Raw genomic sequence first — 18712 nt, 5'->3', positions numbered from 1 at the left:
CATACAGAAACAAAACAAACTTGCTAGGATAGTAGCTGGTGGCGTTCTTTGGTCTTCGTCTATTCCCATGTTAAAAAGTTATAAATTTTTGCAAATGTATTGATTTTGTAAATACACAATGTGTCTATGTGAATAAAAGGATCTTGGCATGTGGCGTTTCTTGGTTTATACCCTAAAACCATAATAATAATAGAGTGTGATTTTGTTTGAAATTGTTTAGTATAAATAATGACGATGTCCAGGACAGAGCGAAGTGGATCAAAAGGATCAGGCTAACCCGACTACCATATGGGATTCATAGCATTAAAGAGAGAAAGGGCAGTATAAATAAATACAAATCACACATTACAAATCTCTTATTCATAAATACAAAAAGAAGCAGTATTATGCCCGGTTTCTGAGTGCAGCGGTAGTTTATCTATTCAATAGCGTTATTTTATACGAGTTTAAACTATTGAATAGATAAACTACTGCTAAATGTACCTTAGAAACTAGAGGGTTAATAGTATATCACACCGGTGTTAGCACAGGAGGTAGCGAGACTAGCGAGTGAATGTTCACGCAGGTCGTTAGCCCAGCAGGCCCGTGGCGTTCAACAGGCGGCTTTATCGACCGGAACTGTTCATTACGACCATCACGGTGTGCTGCTATGGCTTTTATTTTGAAGGTGGGATTCGAACGGGATTATTTGTAAGAGTATCGTAACTGATGTTTTGGTGTAGTTGAATTGTTATGGTTTATGTCAGTACTTTGTTGTAGGACAAAGTGCTGAGTGATAATGTGTCCTCTTTGCCACATTATTTATCATACTACAATGTATGTAAAATATGTAGCTACTTTACTATTTCTCTGATGGCCGAAGTGAGATCTTTTGACATTTGTGATCTACGGCTATTTGTTTTGAATCTGATTGTAATGAAATCGTGATTTCAGAAGTAGTACCTCGCGGCACATGATTCATCGTGAGTAATAAGTCAATGATTTTAATGTAAGATTATTCGAATAACCGGCAGAATTTAAGGGGACTTTTCGCCAAAAAGCGTAACAATATGTCGCACATTTGCGAGAATTTAGTAACTATATTTGTTGGTCATTCATTCATATCGTATGGTTAGTGGTATGTAATACTATGCTAAACCTCCGAAAACCCAAGACTTCGAAAATATTCCATACAAATTAAAATATGAATGAACAGTTACAACAGTAAGTAAATCCGTAAGTTTGTATTATTTGTGACATTAGTGACGCTTAACTTAGCGATCATGTTACCAACACGTGAACTGAGAAAGTGGGGTTATCGAAAATCGACCCGTATGTTGACTGTGTCTAGTGTCAAAGTTGGGTAAACTTGAAGATAAAAGTTGGCTAAACAACGAATAGCTTAAACAGTGACAGTCGGGACTGACTTTTCATTCTTGAAAAGTGATCCACAGTTAGGGGTCGGAATATAGAAAAAAAAATGAGTTTATTATTATACCAAGGTTTATTAAGAACATCTAGGTAATGTATCTATTCAGGTGTGGTTACTAAGCAACGAATAGCAGAACGCCTATCTCTTTCTAATTACAGAATATTGGGAATGAGAATTCAGTATTTACCTACTGTCTTTTAAAACAGCCACACCGATCCCTACTTTGAAACAATGGAAAAGATGGACTGTGTAATAAGACAAATAGCTACTTGTCGCTATATTTTCGTCAAAATATCAACGGTCAACCTTCTAGGTGTACTGATACTGCTTGTTTTAATTATTAGTCATACTGATAACGTCAGAGGTCAGTTACTTTTGAACGACCGTTGACATAAATATTTAGTTCAAATTTTGACAAATAACAGTTTTTCTTGTTCTATTCAGCTAACAAACGCACTCTTCAAGAAGTAGATACCGCGTATAGTAAAACTAGTCACTGGTCCTTAACCCTGGAGAGAGCTAAGACTGGCCAAGTCATCATCATTAGCACCTCAAAAGACGTTAGCTTAAGAGTTTTGTAAAACAATGCAAGAGAAAAAATACAGCTAAGAAAAACATAGTTAGTTATAAATGACTGGCCACTTATATACTTATTCACGATTAACAGATTTATGGGAGAGATTTCCTGTAATTTAGAAAAATTGAAGCAGTTTTACAAAAGTGAAAGCTTATAAAGCAGGACAATAAGAAGGCACTACGATGGCGACACCATGCACCACAGAAGTCCACCTGTCCCATACAGGGAACAATGGAGCCATTCATGTGTGCCATACCTACAACAATGGTGTGCACCTGCCTTGAATCCTTGCGAGATGATGCTTCTATTGTTACGAGCTGATATTTAAAGAATATCGTGGTTGAAACGATCTTTATAGTTTAGATTGCTTCGTCGGTAAAAGATCTAAGTGGTAAACAGCATCATATCAGGATAATATACCACTGATATTTTAAGACCGCTATATCTCAAGTAAACTATGCATGGGCTTGGCTAAAACAAAAGAAAAAGAGACACCCTGGATGAAACACCCGCAGGAATTACCATTTGTCGTGATTCGAGGATCACGCTTTATGTTATTCCTGATTTGTTTCTATCAACTTCGCAGTACTTCAAGTAAATTAACGGTCATAGCAAAGTTTATTCTTAGATCTTGTGCAATGGGAATATGACGTATTGCTATGTATTGAGTACATTACCCCACGCACCTGCCAAATTTATCCATAAAACCTATTAGTGCTTCACCGGTAATTGAACCCTGACTCTCGCAATTAATAAGTCTGACTCACCACTGAACACAAACTTTTTAATTCAAGTAAGCATGTAAAACTCAAAGTTATGTATCCCCGGGGGTTTGCTGTTTTATCACAACCCTGCCCACCCACCAGGGTTATGATAGGGTCGTGTTTGTAGACAAAGTTTAACGTAAAGTTTATTTGAATAACTAAAATGTTTGTATAATTTCGTAGTTTATTACCCGTGATGTGTTAACTAGCATTGTGCCGTGTGCTTGACTGCTTGGAAACGATACTTTCCGTTATAATTGCGTAAAGTAATTATATAATTATGTTTCTTACGCTTTCATTTCTAAACAAATATAGGTAGATGAAGTTTGACAGTGTTGCTAAATAAAAACCTACTCTTTTTCATGAAAAAATAAAATGTCTAGTCTAGTCGTTGACAAATGGGAGTCTAACAGATTGCCTAGAACATGTGCTAACATTGATTCTATTGCGGATATGTTATACTTGTCCAAACAAAACCACGCCCCAATTATAATATTAGAACAATACTTTTTACTTTCGATTCAAGCATGTTTAGGTTAGAACAAACTATGATAACAAAAACATCTAGCCAACATACCAAACTAGTTTATCCCGTATGCCAAAAAAATTGTCCTTCTCCGGGACATAAACAGACCTAAAATCGGTTCATCAGTTTAGCCATAAAGACATTTTTACTTTCGCACTATATGCTTATTTACATGTGTCTCAGTAATATTGACATTAAAATTTGTACGGAGGCCTGCACGGCGACTGACAGTCGTCACTGTCAATTTTCCATACCTTTTCACACGTAGCCGTTACGTAAACAAGGTCGACATATTATATAGAATCACTTGAAGCTGCGACGAATATTGTTACTTTAGAATACAAGTTATTTGAAAAGTGACTATTCTACGAGATTTTTGTATGAGATTTTCCGGTTTCGAAAACGCTAGCTAACTAGTGTCCGTTTTACAGAAAGGACAGTTCAAACCTACATGTCCTTGGAAGACTGGATTAAAGTCTTGTGAGTAGTACATAGTATTGCAAGGCAACCAGTTATAAAACTATTAGCTAGGTAATAAAGGGTTTGCTCATATGGTGCAGTTGTCTATTTCATTACTGAACTGCAGCTAGAATGACTTGAAAGGGTGAAGAGATGCATTGTATCCTGAGAGCATTCTGGCTTTTCTGATAAGACCCCGGGATATTACAACTCAAGTTATCAGAGGACTCTCATACTGGACTGGGTAACTTCAATGGGGATCTAGGAATTAAGGAAATTAGGCATAGTTAACACCAAACACTAAATTGTTTTAAAAGACGATACTCTTCTTAAATACGGCTTTGTAGTTATATTAGCCTAGTACTTTCACTCAGTACCTAAGATCCTAGCTCATAACATGTATGTTACAGAATAAAATCACGAACCATACAAGGTAATATACAACTCCAATACGAGTTTTTTGTTAACGTTTAGAAATAACTCGTTAGTCCAGTTGTACTGCATTGAAGGATTCAGTTAAGCGTGCCTTGGCTGATCTGATGACTTATGTAATAAATGTAATTACGTACTTATGTTATTTGATTTTATTCATGTGTGAAGAATGAGTAAAATACACACTGTACTGAAAGTGTCAGTTCTGTGCATCTCCTCATTCTTATTCCTACAGGACGTAAAGAGCTTAGGATTTTCTTCTATACTCTCTCACTAAGGAATAGTAGGCACAAAGCGCATATCGGATCTAATCAAGGCGGCCATATTACGTCGTGTGGACTTCAAGATACATACTATCGTCCAACGCTTCTCTTATAATATAAGACTATTTAAACGGCGCCCAGCTTCAGGCTCATCTACCACCCAATTGTCCTGATTTACGCTAAACTACGCCTTGTTCCCAAAAAACGTGCACAAGTCTTATAAGATCGTAACGTGAGTTGAGCCATTTCAAAATTGTACTACTAGAATTGTAGTTTAAAAAGTAAGTGATATTTCACAGACCACTGTCTTATAAACAAGGAAATGTAAGTGATAAGTGTTATCATTTGACTTCTATATGACCGTAAGTCTCAGCTGATGCCGTATCAACACTATCAGGCCTTTCTATTACAGACTACTAGGTTAATAGTCATTATAATTAAACTTGACATCAATATTTTCCTTGACTAGATATTTATAGGAGAGCAGCATGAACTATTGTATAGAAGAAATTTTGAAACGACTTTTAGTTCCCTTTGAGTAAAAGACGTGATATTATGTATGTATGTTTGGCACTTACAAGGTGGGGGATCCCCTCTTTTAAAAAAATTAAACTGTTTCTGTTTTACTTTCAGCAGCAAAATGTATGAACAACCTTTGTATATTCCATTTCCACCTGTTTCCTGTACATAGGAAAATTTTAAAGTGCTCAAGCATTAAGTTTCAACAACATACTCATTATCATGATAGGATAATTAAAGGATGAAAAATATACTCAACATGAGTGCAAATTCTGAGAAAGACTACCCTTAATGTGGTGTTTATGGTATTATGGTCAGAAATATACCTGTTCATTGTCAAATTCCAATTGTAGTGTCAAATTGAAACTATCTTGCTACATAAACTCTAAGACCATAACAGCCCATTAGAAACGCAACACAAAGCAGATATATCCTGAAACATAACTGCAGATAGCTTAAATTATAAACACAGATTATTTTAAGGCCCAGTGTGGGTGACTAATGAAAATATTGATAAAATCCCAGCTGAAACACATAACAAAGAACACCTGTTATAACTAACATCATTTCCACTCCCACAACAATGACAAGAGACAATTATGTAAGGTGGAACACATATATGATCTGTTGCTTTGTGTACAACCGTTACTCGACTACCACCTGATTTAACCAACACTACTTAAAAATGAGCCCATAACTTAGCATTAAAGTTAGGATTCTGTAGCTTTAAAAACATTTAGCTGACATAGAATTCACCACCAAATATGACAAGGTACCTTTACACTGTAAGCGTTAAGTGGTAAGTAGAAATCAATGATGAAACCACTGGAATGGAAAAATTTAACCTAAAGTTTATGATTGTTTGATTTCACATACAAAAACATCACCACAATCATCATAGGAAGATTTTTCATGACCTAACACAAAACAAATCATACAGGTTATAATTTCTCCACAATAAAACAGAGAACCTTCGTATTTGACTTCCGTTAAAAATAGGAAGCACATCATTAAATTTTTCAACTGTAAAATCCACAGACATAAAACACAATGAATGCTGGAAACTTACAACAGAAATACTAAACAACTATGACACAAACTTACCTGGAAGTACAATGAACTGAGGAAAACGTTATATGACTTCATCAAACCGTCATACATGGGCTAGCTAATCATAACAGTTTGTAGACTTGCTTAGTAACTAGGGCTAAGGTAGGAATTGCAATGAGATTGTAGCAGAAGCAGATCTTTTGCAGGATAAGACAAGTACAGTGTTAAGAGGTTACTGATAAGGTTTAGAGATGATTAGTGGTGTATTTTAGCAATATCTCACTATTAAAAGCATAGCCTATGTATTAAGATGTGTAGACATCCTACATAGTAAACAATGTATACTGAGGAATTATAGTAAGTTTGAAGGAATGGAAGTCCTTTAAAAAGCAGTAATATTGAAAGTTCTATGAAAAAATTTAATTATTCTGCATTTTGAACCTAGGTTTGAAAAGACAGACTTAAACTAAAGCTGTTAATTTGGTAACCATGCAATGATTAATATGAGGATATTGGAACATAATTAATATTAAGGCAAGCTAGTGAATCATTAACACTGTTCAATGACACACAGATACTTGAAAGTACAAACTGATTGACATAATATAATAATATGTATAACAAAGAGTATGGTGTGCATTTTGTCATTATGACACTACAAAGCATGCTCTTCTGATGCCTGATTTCATATGAGTTTAAATGCTATTGAATAGATAACCTACCGATAAATGTATCTCAGAAACCGGAGGTTCAACCCCCTGGTTTCTGTGGCTCCACCTTAAAAACTGGTATTAAATTCACAAACTGTATGTTGAGAATTACAAGTGATAGTAATTGATTTGAATGATAATTTTAAAGCTTTAAAGTATAAATGTCAATTCAGACCACTGATACAAGCCTTGCCTACGTAGTTCTAACCATTTTACTGCATTCTTTAAGAAAATTCCAACAGACAAAGACACATTTTAGTTTGGTCATGGATGATTATAGGGTAATAGGACTACCTAATTACTAAGCTGTACAAAACATAATATGACAATTTGACAAAGTAAAAGCTGAAAAGAGTATTAACTCGTGCTGAAGTCACACTTTCATTGATGCACTTACTGTATGACTCATAGGGAAAACCGGACAAAATCTTTTGAAACTATTGTAAGTATACTACCTAATCCTAATTTAACAATAAGCTTGTAATACACATGCAGTCACAACATCAAAACTGAAGTAATATGAGTGCAATTATTATGAACAAGATCTGTGCTGTTAGAAGTAAATTTTAATGAGCAATTTTTTATATTTTACCTTGATGGTTATAATTTCTCTTAAAAACAACTGCTTGTAGTAGACAGTTTACTCTTAGCAATTCAAGGAGATGCTCAATTAGTGAAATCAGTAAGACATTGAGTTCCATAGAGAGACATAGCAAGGATGATATATAAATTAGGGTGACCAGTAGAAAATTTAAAACGTCCTTTTAACATCCTAATTTCTTATCCCAGTACAGTATGCACTAGGTATAATAAAGGTACCTGTGTAGGTAAAACTTATGTGTAAATACATCTTGCAATTGTATCATGAATAGATGATTCAGCTCTAAGTTATTGACATAATAAATATTCATATTGATATGTCATGCAACCAAATTTATAAAGTATTTTCATACATTCAACTCATAAAATATTTCATGTCTAGATGTAATTTTATCATGTATAACCTCTAACATAATATTATCTATGGTAAGTGGATTTAGCTTTTTTATTGCAGTATATTTCTAGGCAGTGGTCATAGTTGTTCTTCCTTTGAATGGATGGTAACAGGAAGAAGAAACAAAATTACAAGTCATACACTATTATGATGAAATGAATGGTAAAACAGTAATACCAAGAATAATAAATTAATCATAGACTACAAGGCACAAACTAAAACTAGCTACATAGGGTTTTAGCTACTGTTCATGGTTGCACTATTTCCAAACAGGTTTTGCAATAAGGTGTGTCTGCTCTGTACTTATGACTACATTTTTTGATAATACTGTCTAGCATTTAGGTCACAAGCAACAGTGCTGACAGGGTGTGGTACCTAACCATTGATTATTCACAACAAATGTTCACATTAATTACACTGTTCTAATCACTTACAGCATACTCAGATAGCTACAGGACACTTCAATATGTCCCACTAAAAGGACATTTTTAACACAGATTCATCTTTTTTAGTAATCTATTTTATCGTTATATCTATTACTAACGTTGCCTGTATTACCGTGTAATCCTCGGATCATACGCGAAAGACGATAGACTATCAATAATTGACACACAAATTAGAGCCGTGTGCGGTGACCATCTTATCTCTGAGCAATCTGTAGTAAAAACCCGTTTTACAACAAAAATATGCGCGGATTACGCATCAAATAACTACATTTTGGCAAATTGGCGCTAATAGACGGTGAAAAGCGGACAGCAGAAACGAATCGATGTCGTTTCGTCTAGCAACAGGGCTGTGGCTACATGGGCTCATACATACCTATAACTATGTACACACCCCCCACTTTCCCGATAAATGTTCAATATCCTTTCATCCGGTGGTCCTTAACGAAGTCCTAGCGCTCCGCAGGTGGCGTACGTGACACAGTCAGCCCAATAACACTCACATATTACCACTAATGCGCGTTACACGCAACGTTTTGCACCGGCGGCGAAGCTGAGCGTATACACCCAAAAGGAATCACGGTTTTGGTATTACATTTAAGGCTACAATATGAACGAAAGGACGATAATACATCTACACAACGCGAACACAATACTAAAGCAACGTAAAAATGAACGATTAGGCAAAAATGATAGTAGGATTTTACCCTTCTGTCAGCAATGTCCCTTCGATCGTCGCTCCAGCGGTTTTTGGGCGCTTCCTATACCACCATTAAGACTGGATTCTCACTTTTTGGCACATTTTGTATCGTTTAAACAGCACCACACAGAATTAAGAATTATTCACAAGTTTTTATCACGGAACAATTCACCATTAGCTTTTCTTATACCTTTCAAGCTCGATCCTTTTCACAATTCACGGCCATTTGCAAATTGCGTCAAAGTTCCTGAAACGTGATTGGTGTACTCTGCGCTAGTGTAGTTTAATCTAGTAGCGCCATCTGCTGGTGGAAATATCAAATGAAAACTCAGCCAACTGAAACTAAGCTTTATTTCAAAAGCAGAAAGGATAAAAATTTATACGACAGCACTTGCTATCTTTTGACTTGTACAGAATTGGGTGCGGTACGGTTCAATGATGAGAACCCCGTCGAAACGTGACGTCAAACTGGGCGTGAGAGCCTAAGTGCGGGTTATTTGAACTAAAATTGCAATACTATAGAAACGGGTCAAAATTAAACTCAATGAGAGGTCTCAGAGAAAACTTATAAGTCTAAAATATTATTTTCAACTAAACATAAAATTTTATCAACCTTCTTCATTTATAAAACCGCTACTAAAAATCACAGTAATAAAATTAAAATACCTTTCTTATTTCTTCCAAAGTCTTCGATTCGATCGCCTGTACACGTTCCTATCCATGCATACTTTATTACATCGTGGCAACATTATTGCTAACTACATAGTTTTTGATTCAACAAATTTGAGACTGTTTTAGTATTTGTTACCTTTATAGTTCCTTTACATTAAAATAAAAATGGTTAAAGTTTTCAATTAGAAATGATGGTCCATTTCGATAGGGAAATTTTCTTCAAATGAGGTTAATAATTTCAATGTTCAGGTTATTATTATTATCAATAAATACATTATATCAATAAATATTACTCTATCACGTTATTTATAAAATATATTTAATTTTCCGTAAAAAGTCAAAGATTTCACTATTTCCCTTATCGATATTTCTAGTTGGCTACACATAATAATATTTTTAGTGCTGGCAACCTACAAGATGTCAAAATAATCGAAGCGCGATTGGCGCAACTATCTCTTGCTATTTCCTGATTCGTCAACTTGAGCGCTTGCGTTGTTTGCCAATCACTGCGTATCCTTTGTGTATTCTTGTCATTTATCAGTAAATGCCTTTGTGTGATCAGCTGCGTTGTTTATTATTGCAAAATAATAAATAATAGACGCATTAAATAGTGCGTGTGTGTCGTGTCCGTGGTAACTTTATAAAATTAAATCATATTTATTCGCTAAATCCTTGAAATAGGATTTAGTTGAAGTGCGCTTAATAAAGTTTGTGTTTGAAATATTCCCGATCATTATATCGGTAAGTAATTTAAATTGGCTATTTGAGCGCTGATCTTTTGCTCACAAACCTTGTAACTGTGTCATATATCGAGTGACTGCACTGCTAATATATGTTACTATGCGTATTATAAAATATTCTTGTAAGAATCTTATTGGGTAACTGTTCGGAAGTCGTTTTTGCCTTTCCCTTTCAAAAAAGTTTTGATTGAATGTAATTTTATTAACTTTTTACAATAAAATTATGTAATGTTTCTCGGAAACCCGGACCGGTAACTCGTTTTTATTATTTCATTTCAGTGTAATGTTGAGTCTCGAAATATCTGAATGTAACTTATTTTCGCTGTAACTTTCAGTTACTGTTATGCATGAGTTTTAAATTTTAACATATTTTACTAGGTAGGTATATTGTTAAAAAAATTATATCATATTTATTTACAAAGATACTTCTTATTTTTTGTTTTAAAATATTAGTTCTGTAAGTTTGCTATATCACTATCAGTATTCAGTGTTATTGTGGATAAATAAATACTGCTCACTCAAGTGATAAAATAATTACAAAATTACAATAATGTATAGTACAAAGGACTACAGTTAATGGAAGTTAGACAATAGTAAGAATTTATATAGGTATTTTACTTCTAACAATGCAATTTCTTATCTACTTAATGTGAAAGCAACGTAGGATTCTATACACATACTATAGTATTTTGATGGAGAAAATCAGTGATCAGTATTTTAAAATTCAAACTGTAGAATATTGATAACTCAATTCACTCAGTTCTATAATTTTAAGGACAAACAGAAAAATAATCATTGATTGATTTCTTCATCTTGCCTTTAACATTATATGTGATAACAATAAATATGCATATTAAATTAGCCACGAAATATATTTGTTTCCCTAATATTCCCATTAAAATTCTTAAAAAGATAAATTTTAACAATTTTCTACACAAAGCTAGATACCTAACTTTTATTATGTCTACATACTTATGTAATATCATCCCTGTTATACTGAAAAGTGTAAGTAGAGGTAGGGTAGGAGAGGAGTCCGTTAACAATGTTAGTGGCATATCATAGAGGCTGAACCTATTCCCATTTAGCATGCATGCTACCAAAATATTCCTTTTAAACATACCTATACTACCAAATGATGAAGAATATTATAAGATAAATAAATATTCTTATAATAATGGAATCTCATGCAAATGATGATAGTTATCATTTTACTTAAAATGACAGAGCTTTAATTGCTAACTTTAATAGCGCTTTTAAGGAAATAATCCAGCCAGGAAATAATAAAACAATATTTTAAAAAGTTTAATTTGCAAGCATTATGTATGTGCATAAAATTATCTTTTGTTTTTGATTTTAAGTTGCTATTCTTCCATGTATACAGTCGTACACTTTAATTGCATATTATTTAACTTTTAACATATGTATATATTTTTATATAACGTTCATAATATCACACCTATTTTCCCATAGGGATAGACAGATACCAAGGAACACAACACATGGCGTGATCTTTACAAACATTTTCCAAAAAAAATAGTCTTGGCTTAGAAGACTAAGCATTTTATCTGTGTCTGTATCACTATGATTTAATGACTGTACCAGACAATAATGATAAATCTATATCATACAAGAGGGACTACGGTTCCAAAGGTCTTGTCTGTCCGTAAATCTAACAAAAAAATCTTATTTCTATTTCTAGTATTAGTTTAGCTTCAATTCCCAAATACCATGATACCAGTATACTTATGACTCCAGAATTAAAAATATCTATTGTACTTAAATTATTTACTTTAAAGTTATTGACTAGGTGAATCTTATTTACTTGGATGCTGCTTTTTAAACAGGTTCTAATCTTTTATCTAGTTTTATTGTGGTACAGAGTTTTTTAATTACCTAATTAAGTCTAATATTGACCTTGCTAGTCAGCTCAATGTGTCGAAATTAGCTTGATATTTTATTAATTCTAGAAGTTGTACATTTATTAATGTGTAATAATATGTATATAGGCTAATATAACTTTTTTTGTAAGGTCATCTATGATGACCTTTGCACACTTTTTTTCTTAGAAGTAATATTTTTTAATCTTAAATTAATCAATGCGTCGAGTTTATTATGTAAACTTATTCAGTCTTAAAATTTTAAATTAGTTACATTTTATTTTTTTTATCTACACCAAAACATTATTTGTTTCTCAAATTAATTCAAGTTGTCATCTTACAGAGTAACAAAAATCGTAACACCGTTATCATCGTACAATTGATTTGATGTTTGATAGTGTCTCTATAAATAGCTTTGTTACTAGCAAAAGTTCACTCAATTATTTCTAGCAACTAAATTCTATCGTCTCCAGAAGCCCAATAAATCAATATATCATGACACTAAAGAGGTCTTAAATCAACTCATCCACTAAAGTCAGCGAGAGATCAAACAACCCGCCGAGTGGTATAAAGGTATCAGCATTACCTGCGTGTGCGCAGTAGCCAAAATGCATGACTCACTACACCTCGGTCGGCCGTTCGTTTCGTAAACAACGAACACGTTTCGCAAATATTTTACGGTTCATATATTTTGATGAATTGATACCACGAACATTGAAGATTTTAACATAAATTATTGTGGATAAATTCAGGCGATTCAGCTGCATTAATTTACGCATTATTTAGTGAATCTCTTTCATGTAAATTTGCTATTGATATCAAGTACTGCTTAGGAGATTTAGGAGGAAAGGGATGCTGCTTAAACCAATCAATAACAACTATTCATAATGAAACAACACATGAGAATATCCCCTGATTATTTCAATGTTCTAGCACTCCAAACATCGCTTTATTAGTCCTCTGACCAGTCACAGTAGAAGAAACATAATATATTATTGCCCTTCGAAACTCTGATATGTTTTGGCGTAACCTACGCTTTAATACTTTGAAAGCCAAGGGTCACCTATTTTTTTATGTCTAAGATAAGCTGTATCCAAAACAGAATTGTTTTTTCTTAAGAGTAGCCTAGGCTTTTGTTTTGTTGCTCTTGCCTTCAAGAATTTGAGATTTTTCTGAACATCATGTTTTCATGTGGAATGTTTTTTTTCGTAGTGAAGTATAGTTTTTCTTCTGCTGCATTATCTACTAAGTATTACAATACAATCAAAAATAAGTATTAAAATTGCAACTGTTTTGATAAGATAGTGTCGAATCTCTTTGTTTCTTTGTGCGGTCCATCAACGTACACATTTCACTAAATTGAACTTAATTGTGTAGGTATATGAGTCATTTTGAATTGTCAACGTTATGTTAGTCATTTAGGTTTGTTTGTATGTTGGAGACAAACAGAAGATATCAGCTGTTGTGGTTATTGTACGTAAATTAAAATTATTGTTGGCCGTAGGTCTAGAAATAAATTGAGGTTCGTTTCGGGCTGGAACCAAGATACTCAATGAGAAACTTTAAAAAAATCTTGACCATCCTCAAGCTTTTATTTGATATCTTTCCTTAATGAGTTCTTTGTTATTTCATTGTAGCTCTAGCCCGCAACCTGTAGTATTTGCGGATTAAAAATGACTCTTACGTCCTTTCTCAAGTCTCAAACTGACTTTTAACAAAATGTTATCCAAGTTCGTTCAGTGGTTCAGTCATGAAGAAGATATATAAAGACAGAGTTACTTTCGCTTGGTAATATAAGTAAGAGCCTGTCCAGATGAAGCGTTTTACGCGCGAGTGGACTCGCGCGTATCAATTTTACACTGCGTCCAGATACCGCGTTTTACGCGCGTTCTACTCTGGGAGGGACTTACGTTTTGTTGTTCTTTTGGAATATTCTGTTGAGTCTATATCCCATAAGGCTACTATTTTTTCAATTCCATCAATAAACAGTTCGGTATTGAAGTTGTCACGCTCCATCATCGCAACTAAATACGTCCATACGCCACGCACTCGCGCGTAATACTGGACGCAGCAATGGCGCCCGAGTATCTCGACTCGCGCGTCGTACGCGCGAGTCGAGAGTCGCGGTTATTGCACGCGTTTTACGCGCGAGTGATGACACGCGCAAAGTCTTCTGGACGGGATATATGTAGCTCTAGTACCTCAAGAACGCGCGAGTATCTAAGCGCGAGTGGACTCGCGCGTAAAACGCTTCATCTGGACAGGCTCTAAGGCGCATGAAGGTGTTTACGTGATCATGAATTCATGACCTTGGTTTGCTGAATGTTTCAGTCAAGTTACACGGATCTCAAGCTGATTTTAATTGATTCTTTCTTCCTCATTACTAGGTTAAGATTTTCTCAATACCTTTCCGCATTAATAAAACAGACAGTTCTTCCATTCTCTTATTTGTTCCCTTTTCTTACGCCAAGGGAAATACAAATAAAATTGATAGTTGTCCTATAAAATAACATCTGGGGTTCTCCAAACGCCTTAATAAGTAGGATAATAGTATATTACAATCAAGGACGTCTTAAGACACTACTCGTATCAATCAGGGCTTGTGACGTCATTTCCTTTGGTAAATCAGGGAAGTAAATATGTTGTGAAAATCCAATTTATAAACTGTTTATTTGTTTTCCTTTTTGATTGAGGCAATGACGTCTTTCGAGTTGGTTTGTTATATCATTATAGGAGTGTATAGTTATATTATTTAAGAGGCCAAGAGAGTCTGCAATTGTTTAAATGGAAGATAGGTTTCTCTCGGTTTCTTAAAGGTTTTAGTAAGTTTTAGTTCGATAAAAGCACTCGCGAAAATTGAAAAATGGTTTTTTTATGGAATAGTCTCGTAAAGCTAAAGACCGTCGTTTGTTTACTGATATTAACCAGTTTTTTAGTACATTGTCATTGGTTTTACATGTCCTTTCCTCCAGAGAACTTTATTTTCGGAGACAGTGAAAAACACAATATTCATCATAATGAGCAGCGAATCCAATATGCTGGTTTAGACTTCCAATTCGAGAATCGGAAAATGGAGATTAGCTCAGATCCTTTGTTTTAGAGCCCTCTAAATTGGCTAGTAATATGTCCCTAAGTTTTATCATAATTAAACAAACTAACCCATATTTTCTATAACTTAGGTTCTGTAAAAGGAATATTTGCAACAGATCATGAAACGTTTTGCAATGTAACCTTTGTTTCATTACGTTGACTGTTGACTGTTGCAATTCATGATTCTATTTTTGTACTTTTATGATGAAACATCCTATTTCTCACTCACCAATTAGTTAAGGTTTGTTATTTGTTGATATTTTTAGACGATAGTTAGTCAGTATGACGAATTTGTAGTGTATCATTTCTTAAAATAATTAGCGTTTTGAATCGGAGCATAAAAATGTTTGACAGATGGCTTCAGGTTAATTTGCCTTTTGACTCGACAATTATTTATCATTTTTTAATATCAGTTACTAAGTTAGGAAAGTTTCTAGGGATGGTACCAAGTGCCGTTCTTTAGTCTTTGTTTAACACTACGGAAAGGCGTGATAAATTTTTTGTAGGTAAATGTGAAATAATGAATGTATCAGGTACTCTATTTAAAAATATGCCCCTTTAATGACGATCCCTCATTAGTAGTATTTTTTTTATTTAGCTTAATACTTTCTGAAAAAGAACACCCACTTTGCGATTGGTCTCCCATCATCATGGCTTCCTCAGGCCATTTGTCTACTACCTCGTAACGGTGCTCTGATATTGATCATCATAAGTCCAATAAGCTAGGATCACCCAGTCACCATGTGTGAGACTGGAAGCCGTGTCCAACGAAGTTGTCAGAATGGAAAGGCTGATGATGATTTGGTTAATCTTGATTAGATACTAATGCGTCGAATATCAGCATCATGACAGTAATTTAATTCAAAACGGTTATAAAATACCTGTCCTATTTTGAAGTCAGTAACCAATATTATGGTAGGTATACTGAGTAAATTATCATATGTACAAGTCGCGTGCTCGACTGAATGTATAAATAATGTAATTTGCATTAAAACTGCGGTGATTTAATACAATTTGTATTGTTTTGTCGTTTGTTTAATGTTGCGTGCGACCAACGGTTTGGAAATAATAGGATTGATTTTGAATTTGAGTTTAATTTATGACCAAAACTCCTGTACTAAGTACCTAAGTTCCACAGTAGATTTGTTTTCTTACATAAATGTAATATTGGTCTCGTGTTAAGTTAAAAAAGTTAAGTACAAAAATATGATTCATCTTTTGCTAAAATACAAGTCCATTTTAAAATAAAAAATGTCCACTTTTATTTTTTCTTGTATCAAACATTTATTAGAAAATAAAATTATGGGACTGTTATACTACCGGCAGAAAGCAGTATCAAAATTTCTTACAAATAGGTAATTTTTTGTACTGATTTATACAGAGCTAAAGGACCGTTTATGAACTTCAAAAGGAACCAGTAACAGCATAACTGAAACTACATCAGAAACCATTCAAAGACGCAATTTGAACCTCATATTCCATACATTTCTCTATCAAGCAACTGCACGTAGTTACCGCACACCGTGTCATTTCCGTTCACAAATAGAACCGCCCCCTCCCCTTCGCCCCCCAACTACCCCCTAACCGTTTTATAACAGAGCGACTATGAAGCTGCGGTTAAATAAAGCCTTTGAGCTAAAACTGTGAGGTATTTTAGTTTCAATGGAGGTAGAAAATAACTCCCGTTTTGTAACGAAATGAACCAATATTGCTTTATTTGATAATCTCTTTGAGATTCAATGGGAGCTAATTCGTGGTTTCATTTCCAATGCTTCTTTTGAGTTGCTGATTAATCAACTGAATAAACGAAGCTTTGATCTTTTATCTCGGCATGCCTTTTAATTACAGAAAATACGATTTCAATTGCAGTGAAACTCTGAAAATTTTGAAGCTATCTTATCTGGTCAGCGGTGAGTTCATTAAAAGAGATCAATTGATACGAGTTTTATTGAGTAACGATTATAACCTCATTCATATCACAAGTTAAATGCGTAAGTGCATATGCTAAATTAAAGTTTTTAAACTGTCGCTATAATATTTGTACATTTAATGATAAATGGCTTAACGGGATGTGAATTTTAGAGTTACGATACCTAAACTATATCCTAAATTTAAGACCCGTTTGTAATTAAGATTATCCAAACAGCATGCAAACAAAATTCCCTAACAAGAACAAAAACTAAATTCGCCAAATGTGCATATACTACCTTGAAACTTTTCTAACCTGTCCTGCATACTCCACGATGCGTGGTGCCCCTCGTGCCGTGTTCCGGGGCGGTTCTGCGCAGTCACGAGAGCCTAGATGAGCCTCAACCGCCTGATTGTTCTGTCATCATCATTAATGTAAATGACAGGGAGTGCAAGATGGCCACAGATTTTTGTTGTGATGAGATTTACAGTGATTTTGTTGGTAGTATTTTTTTGTTTGAGAGATCTTTCTGATATTACACGTGACTTGAGTAATGTGGTTTTATACTGATTGTGAATGAGAAAACTGATAAATGAGAAACTCTCGTTAAAAAAAATACCCGTTAACTGTCCCACTGATTGACAAAGGTCCTCCAATAAGGTAAGGGTTTGGCCTTGATTCCACTACTAGCCAAGGTCAGATTAGAATCTCTCATTTATTACGACAAAATTAATTGCTATGCAGCTAAAAAGAAGAGATGACATGGCAGATGATATATTATTTCAATGATGACTAAAAGATAACACATCCAAACGAAACACCCACTTTTTATTATCTCTGAAACAAGCTTAAATGTAGTTTATATACTCTACTAGCTGACCCGCGCAACTTCGTTTGCGTCACATAAGAGAGAATGGGTCAGAATTTTCCACGTTTTTATAACACTTTTTACTGTTACTCTGCTCCTATTGGTCGTAGCGTGATGATATAAAATATGCCTTTTTTCACGAAAAATATTTAAATATCTCCTAATATAACGAAGTCGCGCTAAGGCATATCCGCCATTAAAACAGTTGCCATGACAACGGAATTTTGTTATTTTAATGTCATTATAATATTGATTATTCGCGACTTAATTCGCCACCTGAATTTTCCCAGGAAATGCGTCATTTTCCGGGGTAAAAAGTAGCCTATGTCCTTTCTCGGGTATCAAAATATCTCCATACCAAATTTCATGTAAATTGGTTCAGTAGTTTAGGCGTGATTGAGTAGCAGACAGACAGACAGACAGACAGACAGACAGACAGACAGACAGACAGACAGACAGACAGACAGACAGACAGACAGACAGACAGACAGACAGACAGACAGACAGACAGACAGACAGACAGACAGACAGAGTTACTTTCGCATTTATAATATTAGTATGGATGTACATTGCTAAAGACTGCTAAAGATTTTTATCCCATGTTCTATGACAAGTAATTGTCAGTCTTATTTCCGTCTCGTCAGTGTGACGAAAGCCTAAAGATTAGCTCTGAATGACCAACATCCGCTACTCACGATTTGAAGTATA

The 18712-nt window shown here is 34.4% G+C and overlaps 2 protein-coding genes across 4 annotated transcripts in view; one reads left to right on the top strand and one right to left on the bottom strand.

Moving 5' to 3' along the window:
- The window catches only part of Gbeta13F (guanine nucleotide-binding protein subunit beta-1), a 42383-nt gene extending 33277 nt beyond the window's left edge, over positions 1-9106 (bottom strand). Inside the window, exon 1 of one of the 2 annotated variants that reach the window (XM_076131141.1) lies at positions 8856-9106. The gene's annotated coding sequence lies outside the window, so the exon portion shown is untranslated. Of the gene's footprint in view, positions 1-8524; positions 8687-8855 lie in introns of those variants that run through there. The other variant, XM_076131142.1, reaches the window with a different exon arrangement.
- Positions 9107-10003: 897 nt separating this feature from the next.
- LOC142984033 (ATP-binding cassette sub-family D member 1-like) overlaps positions 10004-18712 on the top strand; it is a 72671-nt gene continuing 63962 nt past the window's right edge. Inside the window, exon 1 of one of the 2 annotated variants that reach the window (XR_012960128.1) lies at positions 10004-10261. The gene's annotated coding sequence lies outside the window, so the exon portion shown is untranslated. The remainder of the gene's footprint in view (positions 10262-18712) is intronic. The other variant, XM_076131340.1, reaches the window with a different exon arrangement.

Source organism: Anticarsia gemmatalis, chromosome 25 (assembly GCF_050436995.1).
Source record: "Anticarsia gemmatalis isolate Benzon Research Colony breed Stoneville strain chromosome 25, ilAntGemm2 primary, whole genome shotgun sequence".
NCBI classification, from domain to species: domain Eukaryota; kingdom Metazoa; phylum Arthropoda; class Insecta; order Lepidoptera; family Erebidae; genus Anticarsia; species Anticarsia gemmatalis.
The sequence above is the reverse complement of the archived record's forward strand: the minus strand, read 5'-3'. Positions and strand labels throughout refer to the sequence as shown.